This window comes from Coenobita brevimanus, chromosome 116 (assembly GCF_032717465.1).
Source record: "Coenobita brevimanus isolate Jiangsu-jjx chromosome 116, ASM3271746v2, whole genome shotgun sequence".
NCBI lineage: Eukaryota > Metazoa > Arthropoda > Malacostraca > Decapoda > Coenobitidae > Coenobita > Coenobita brevimanus.
This window is the reverse complement of record NC_137069.1, coordinates 39513703-39521995: the sequence shown is the minus strand read 5'-3', so window position 1 is coordinate 39521995 and position 8293 is coordinate 39513703. Positions and strand designations below refer to the sequence as shown.

Here is an 8293-nt window from a genome sequence, read left to right as displayed (position 1 = left end):
GAGATTTACTGGTCGCCATTTTTCTAATAATTTTGAAAAGAGGTGCAGTGTGTGCTGTGCATGTACAGTAGTTTGGTGTTGACAGAGAAACTTGTGTTGGAGAGCATGTTTGCCTACTCTCTGTGTTACTGAAACACTGAAAAAAAGTTCCAGCAAAGGAAGATGGTCAGGAACTAGTCCCGAGGGGCTGATCAAAACGAGAGCTCCAGCTCTCCCTATCATCAGCTCTCCATCCACCTTGGGAGTATCTGCCATGCTGGGCTGGTGCACAGCAGTCTACTCCTTCAAGTGTGTGTGTGTGTGTGTGTGTGTGTGTGTGTGGGTGGGTGGGTGTCGGTATCTTTAATTTATCTAAATTTACTTTTCCCATGGTGGGCATCTAATCCTGTTCAGCAAGCTCCTCGCCCCCGTCTCACCCTGCCTCACTCTACCTTGCCTTACTCTGCCCACTGCCTCACCCTGCCCTGCCACTGTCCCACCCCGTCCTGCCTATCCCACCCTATCCTGCCTCACTCGACTGCCTCAAATTTCCCTCCTTTAGTCTCTGCATCAGTCTGCCTTGCTTCCCCTTCCCTGCTTCACCTTACTCTGCCCTGACAAGCCTTCCCTGCCTAACTCGCCTTGCCTCACCCTACTTTGCCTTACCCTACCCTGACTTGCCCTACTCCTGGCATCCCTATCCTGCCTGCGCCCCTGTTTTGCTCTACCGTACTCCACCCCTGCCCTGTCTCTCTCTATCCTTCCTTACCCTACTCAACCTCACCTTAACCTAGTCCACCCTTCCTTCCCAAATCCTACCCTGCTCTGTCTCACTCATAGCTTTGCCTCATCCTGCCATGCTTCCACTTACCTTGCATCACACTTCCCATCCTACCCTGCCTGCCTACCCTGCACTGCCTCATCCTAACCTGCCACACCCTCCACTGTCTCTTCTTACTCTACCTCACCCTACCCTGTCTCACCCTGCCCTTACCCTACCCTGCCTAGCCCTGCCTTACCCTACTCGGCCTCACTCCTGCCTTACCTTACCCCCGTATCTCATCCTACCCTGCCTCACCCTCCCTCCAGCGGTCGACTATTATCTGAGTGTCGCTTTTGTGCTCTTTTCCCCTGTTTTCAGTCCCATACAATATTTTTTAATGTCCCCCTGCATTTTAAGTCCCTCTGTATTCAGCATTCCTCCCGTGTTTTCTTTTAGTACTGGTTTTTTTGCATCGGTCTTTGTTTACACACACACACACACACACACACACACAGATAGGTAGTAAGATAGGTAGATACAGTAGGAACAATTCTTCTTGAAGGTATGTCTAGAGAGGGAGGATTGTTTGGATTGAATATGTGTGTGTGTGTGTGTGTGTGTGTGTGTGTGTGTGTGTGTGTGTGTGTGTGTGTGTGTGTGTGTGTGAGAGAGAGAGAGAGAGTCGTAGGATTTTGAAGTGTTAATAATTATAACTTCGACTCAGACCCATATTCGTCGGTTAAGGAAGTTCCCCAAACACCTCTTGAGTTTTTTACGTTTTGTTATTCCACACTCGCTTCCTATGATGTGGAATCTTGGATTAGGTATCATGTCCATGTCCGTCCGTCCATTACGTCCGTACGGCAAGTGAGTCCGTTCCACGCTGGATCTCAGAACCCATTTGCTGGAATTTTCTTACTTACTTTTGTATGATTGTAGGACCATATAGGAAGTTGATGACCGTCTTTTTTGAAATTTTGGAAAAATCCAAGATGGCCAACATACAAGATCACATTTTCTATTTTTGAAACGTTATGTGAACCTATTGGTTTACCTTTTGGTTTACCTAAATAGGAAGTCATGTATAAAGTGAGTCTAATATATGCCTTATTTGATTTGTGACCTTCAGGGTCATTTTTGGTTGAATGTCACCCTGTTGCACAAATGATATGAGTCGCTCCAATATTACTTCCATCATATTTACTGGGGATTTTCATACATGTGGCATTGACAGACTCCGTCAGGTTGAATCCATTTTCCAGTCTATGGGGTATGGGGTGGGGTGAACCAGTTTATAAGCAAGCCAACACAGATATCAGCAGGAATAGTTGATCTGCTATTCACCAGTATCAAAGGTCCTCACGTTGCTACTGTACCACTGTATTTTACTGATCACTCAGCATATGATTTGTTTAGTATTTTTAAACTGTTGATGAATATTATATTTAGATTTGTACGAAACAGTTTACGAACTGTGTATAAATTTGTTTGCATAATTACATTCTGACTATTAAAAAAGGCATGAACTACATAAGAAAATGTCAAGAATATTTAAAATATGATAAAATAATAAAAAATAAGAAGCGAATAAATAGAAGAAAATCAGTAACAATATAAAATATACAGAGAAACAAACGTAGATGTTCAACGAGGTGATCGTTTATAATGGATCATTAGCACAAGTAGTGGCGGAAGGTCCAGCACAAGTAGTGGCGGTGGGGGCCAGCAATAAAGTAGGTGGCGTAGGGCCCGCACAAGGAGTGGCGGGGGCGGGGCCAGCACAAGTAGTGGCGGGGTGGGGGCCAGCACAAGTAGTGGCGGCAGGGCCAGCACAAGTAGTGGCAGGGTGGAGGCCAGCACAGAAGTAGTGGCAGGGTGGGGGCCAATAGCACAATGTGGCAGGTGGCGGGGTAAATGGGGGCCAGCACAAGTAGTGAGGGGTGGGGCCAGCACAAGTAGTGGCCAGCAATGTTAAGTAGTGGCGGTAAATAGCACAAGTAGTGGCGGGGTGGGGCCAGCACAAGTAGTGGCGGTGGGGGCCAGCAGCAAGTGAGTGGCGGGTGGGGGCCAGCACAAGTAGTGGCGGGTAGGGAGGCCAGCACAAGTAGTGGCGGGGTTGGGGCCAGCACAAGTAGTGGCGGGGTAGGGACCAGCACAAGTAGTGGCAGGGTGGGGGCCAGTACAAGTAGCGGCGGGGTACGGGCCAGCACAAGTAGTGGCGGGGTAGTGGCCAGCACAAGTAGTGGCGGTAAAATGTTGGCCACGTAGTGGTATGTAGGCCGCATTAAGTAAAGTATGAGGTAGGGGCCAGCACATGTAGTGGCGGGGTAGGGGCCAGCACAAGTAGTGGCGAGGAAGTGGCCAGCACAAGTAGTGGTGGGCTAGCACAAGTAGTGGCAGGGTAGTGGCCAGCACAAGTAGTGGCGGGGTAGGGGCTAGCACAAGTAGTGGCGGGGTAGTGGCCAGCACAAGTAGTGGCGGGGTAGTGGCCAGCACAAGTAGTGGGGCCAGCACAAGTAGTGGCGGGTAGTGACAGCACAAGTAGTGGCGGGGTGGGGGCCAGCACAAGTAGTGGCGGGGTAGTGGCCAGCACAAGTAGTGGCAGAGGTGGGGGCCAGCACAAGTAGTGGCAAAGGGCCGCCACAAAACAACAACAAGTGGCGGGGTGGGGGCCAGCACAATTAGTAGCGGGGAAGAGGCACTACCACATCTGCATATGAAGCATTATTATTATTTTTTTTTTTAACCAAATGTACCTACACCTATCTTAAAGTCCTAATTATAAACATCAAATTCATTTAAGTTTACTGGTAGATTGAAAGACAGATATGTAAGAACAGCAACTCTAACAACAACACAGCATGAGTAAAACAACTGTACAAGCCTGTTTAACTGTTCTCCATATAATTGATTTTGTTGCACTAGCCAATACAATAAGTGATTCATCAGTTTTTTTTTCTTCCTCGAAGTGGAATATAGTCTCTCTGGCACTTGTTTATTACACAACACTGTCCTCTTCTGTATGTTGTATAAACCCTTCCAATATCGCCACACTCCGCATAAATTATGTACAGAGGGATATTAATAACAAGCCTTATCAAAAACTAAATCACCAAGGAAGAGGTGTTACTGAGACTTCTTAACTGACAAGAAGACGGGCCAGTGTCTTGACAAGAAGACGGCCCAGTGTCTTGTACAATGTCTCCTTAGCAAAATATGAAGAGCTACTTATTTCCACATTTCTCTCTCTCTCTCTCTCTCTCTCTCTATTGTTTTTTTTGTTTTTGTTTTTTACACTTTCGCTCACTCTGTTTTGAGGAGGTGACATTACATTTCTTTTTTCTTCGTCTTCTCCGGACAGGCTGTGATGGCTGCCCGGTGGCTATGGGCGGCCCTTTCTACCCTGCTGGTCACACTGGCACTACTACTAACACCGGGTAAGAAAAGAAAAAAAAGATAAAAAAGAATTCTTAGGCTTCTGTGATTCTCTCTCTCTCTCTCTCTCCAGATAGGCTACTCTTTTCATCTTAACTTGGCCCAGATTTTCGTCCATTTGCAGCTTATATCACGAGGATCACGGGCTTGAGAAGGACACTGATACCTCTTTTCTTCGTGACCAGCATCGTTGTCCAGGCTAGAAAACCTTAGGCCTTGTCTTTTAACATATTGTAGTTTTCATGACTGTTTCTAGACTACTTTTTGTGCTGAATCCAGATATGATGAGTGCCAGACGTAAAACTTTGAGTTTTTTTTTGTAAAAACGCAAAAATCCAAGATTACTGCAAGGAATCCTATGAAACGCTGAGATTGAATCTAAATGGTTGTTAAAGGTGTAATTTGTTATATTTTATATTTTTGTTGAGAAAACAATCAGATAATATTACTAGAAATATGGCAATAATGATTTATCCATACATGAAAAAGTACACAAACACACACAAGGGATGAGGCTATGGCACACCTAATGTCTGACTAGGCTCGTGTCTCTGAGTGGCAAAATAATCTTGTTTTTAATGCATCAAAGACTCAGTTTTACACTTATCAACCCGTAAAAATCTTCCACAGGAATACCCACTAATGTTTAATAATATCCAGCTCAATCCTGCATCATCCTTGAACATGCTTGGGGTTTCATTTACACGGAACTTATCTTGGAAAAATCATATTGCATCTCTTGTTAAATCTGCTTCCAAGAGATTAGGTGTGCTCAGCCGACTCCGTGCCTTCTTTATTCCTGCACAGTTGTTGATTTTATACAGGGGTTTTATTTGTCCCTGTTTAGAGTACAACTCTCTTGTGTGGGGAGACTCCCCACATACTGCTTTTCTCAATAGGATGGAGTCAAAGGCTATTCGTCTCATCAACTCTCCTCCTCTTACTGGCTCCCTTCAACCTTTGTCTCTTCGCAGCGCTGTTGCCTCTTTATCTTTTTTCTATCGCTACTTCAGTGATGACTGCTCCTCTGAACTGTCTGCTTGCATCCCTCCACCTCTATGACGGGCTTTTAGCATCTAGCAACAAACTCTCATCCGTTTGTTGTCCAACTCTCTAATGCAAGAGTTAACTGTTAATCTCAGTCCTTCATTTACGCAACGGGTCAACTCTGGAACTGTCTCCCTCTGTCTGTATTTCCTACTTCCTATGATCTCCTGTCTTTCAAATGCAGTGTGTCCAGGCATCTCGAAATGTATGGATCTTTAATTTGGCTCTCTTTTGTATTGTTTTTGTTTCTTTCTTGGAAGGAACGTTAATGCAGGCTCGGCCTTTGGTTCCTTCTTCCTCTCATAAAAAAAATAAGTATAACGGGTTATGATTGTTCAGCTCTAGAAATCAATTCACGAAATTAATTCTGACGAAATACAATATTTATTATAATATATTCACACAATTTTTATTCAGACTTATCTCCACTGTTATCACTGCTGTCCATGTTCAGTTTGAACGGATTATGACAGCTTGCTTGGCCCCTGCATTTACAGAAGTCTGAGCATGGAAGTGTAATTTTTGTGCATGGACAGTGTGTCGTTTTGCAGCCACTTTTGCAGCCACAGCTGACGAAATTTAGCACTTCATCTGGTGCAGCTAACTGTCCAGGCAGAGCATACTTTGGTCGCAATTCTTGTCCATTCATTTCCCAGCCATGCTGCAGAGGGTCCAAGTCAAGAGGCGAAACCATGCCTGCTGATATCCACAAAGCTGTTTGGAAATGGGCTCGCTCACAATGTAGCTTAAATGCACCTTGAGTAGGTGGAAGGCTGCTCAGCTTTGGTGGTACATTGTTTACCAGGAAGTTTTCTCTTGAAAATATTAGCAAGCATGTGGCATAGTGATATCTCTGGCTCCTGCCCATATAACTAGGCTACAAATTTCAAACAAGAGCTAGTGACGTCATCTGGTGATGCTGCAACATCACCTAGAAGAAGCAAACCAGTGAACTTTTCAAGTGTTCTGAACACAGTTGCCTCGCCAATACCAGCAAATGATGAGACTGCATCACATCCAGTTAGGGCATGAGCTCCAAGAAGGTTATGGATGACTGTAGCATGCTTATTGACCACCTCATTGAAACTGATGACAGTGTACTTTCCAGAACATGACTCCATGGTTACCTTAGCTGTAGTTGGCAAGCCATTGGTTCGTGAATGCAGGTGATGTGCAAGGATAAGAAGCACATCAGCATCATCAGATACAACCCGAATTGGTGAAAAGCCTGCAGAAGCTTCATGAATCATGTGATATGCCATGATGACATCTGCCTCCTCATGTGTTACTGCTGTCTGCTGTGGACCAATCCCAACTTCTATTGGATGTGGATCAGGGCCAGTCACGATGATGCATTTTCCTTGTGGGACCTGAATGGAGCACAACTTTTTTACAATCATATGGACGACCTGTTCTTTGTTTGCACTTACATTCAACACGATGGCCTGTTTGGGTAAAGGCGATTTGTCTGTCAGCTTGAGCACACTACTCAGTCCTTTTTGTCGTGAGGATCGACAGCATGACTTTGTGCTCAGCTTATAGTATCTGTCAAACACCACATGAAGGACTGATGCTGTCTCACTGTATCGCATGATTCTGGACACTGCAGTGCTGATGAACGTTGAAAGCTTTGCAGGTAATGCTGGTCAAGGAATTGTCCACAACAAAGCACAGCCATCTAGGATTACTGCCACTGGATGTTGACAGTGCCGTATTCCATATACCATCTGAAGTTTATTCTTGAGTACAGACTTGCTGCTTGTCCTCATTTCACCATTCTCCTTAAAGAGAGAAGTTGGGTGTGGAGCCAGTTCATGAGAGAATAATCTCTCTATGGCAATGGTCTCTGTTGATGATGCCATTATTGCAATGATGCATGCATAGATAAATTCAGTATCAACAATGGTGTGACTTTGCCCAACCTTAGTAGTACGTGTCGTTGCAGCTGCTATGGTCTTGAAATTTCTTTTCAACTTGCTCTGGAAGCCTGATGGCCATTGGCTCTCATATTCTAACCATTGGGCAGTTCCGATTTCGAGGCAACAATGAACATTAACTATAAGATCATCAACAAATCACCCAGAAAATATATCAACAAGACCAGAGAGTGGATGCTTATCATTGTCAAATGTGTCAGTGCATGTTGAATGAGCATCATGTATGTTCATTCTATCAGTCACATCTGCCGTGATGCATGTCATTTGCTCCTCCTTGTGGGATGTTTTGTTTGTTAAATATTTGCCCCACAAGTGGGGCACAGGCAAACAAGAGCCCGTCAGAGACAAGCATTATAATTTAAGCACAGAAGCAAAAAAAAAAAAAAAGTCGAATAGATCAGTGGCTGAGTGCCAGTTAACGAGGCGGAGGGTAATCCCTGACAGTTTGTATGAGGACTGGGAGGGATGTGTCGCCCACAACCTTGGTGCATCCACAATGTCGTCACGGGAGCGAGCAAATCTCCCGTCTAACTGAGCACGGAGCAGAGTGGTGACCGGGCATTCGAGAATGTAGGGGCAGAGTGGCTCAGCTGACTGTGTCAGGCAATGGGGACATGGATCAGCCTCCACACCAGCAATCTGCCCGTAGCACAAGAACCCCAAGCGCAATCGCCGGATCCTCACAAGTAGATAATTAGGCATGCCCGGGGGAATCGAAAGCGGGGAGTAGGCCGAAGCCGCAGCATACCATGCGGCTGAGCGAGAGCCCTCAGTGACACATTGTTGATGATCATCCCTGGTGCGCCTGCCAGTGGTTTGGGCCACACCCAAGAGAACACGTGAGACATTAGGACGGAGTTGGAAAGTCACCTCTGGGAGCAGGGTAGCCGCTCGTGCAGCTGCATCGGCAAGCTCATTGCCCGCGATGCCAGCATGCCCGGGAACCTAATGAAAAGTCACTGAGCCTCCTTGCTGCTGGATTAGAAAGGACACAGTGTAAATGTCAGTAAGTAAGACAGTATGTTCCATGATGGAAAATGAATGCAATCGCTGAAGGGAAGAGAGGGAGTCAGTATGTATTGTCACACTCAGAAACCCGTGCTGATGGGCATGCCACACGTTGCTACCAGCT

General features: G+C 45.7%; 1 pseudogene; it reads right to left on the bottom strand.

Moving 5' to 3' along the window:
* Nucleotides 1-769: 769 nt before the first annotated feature.
* LOC145418722 (uncharacterized) lies at nt 770-8009 on the bottom strand (annotated as a pseudogene).
* Nucleotides 8010-8293: the final 284 nt, after the last annotated feature.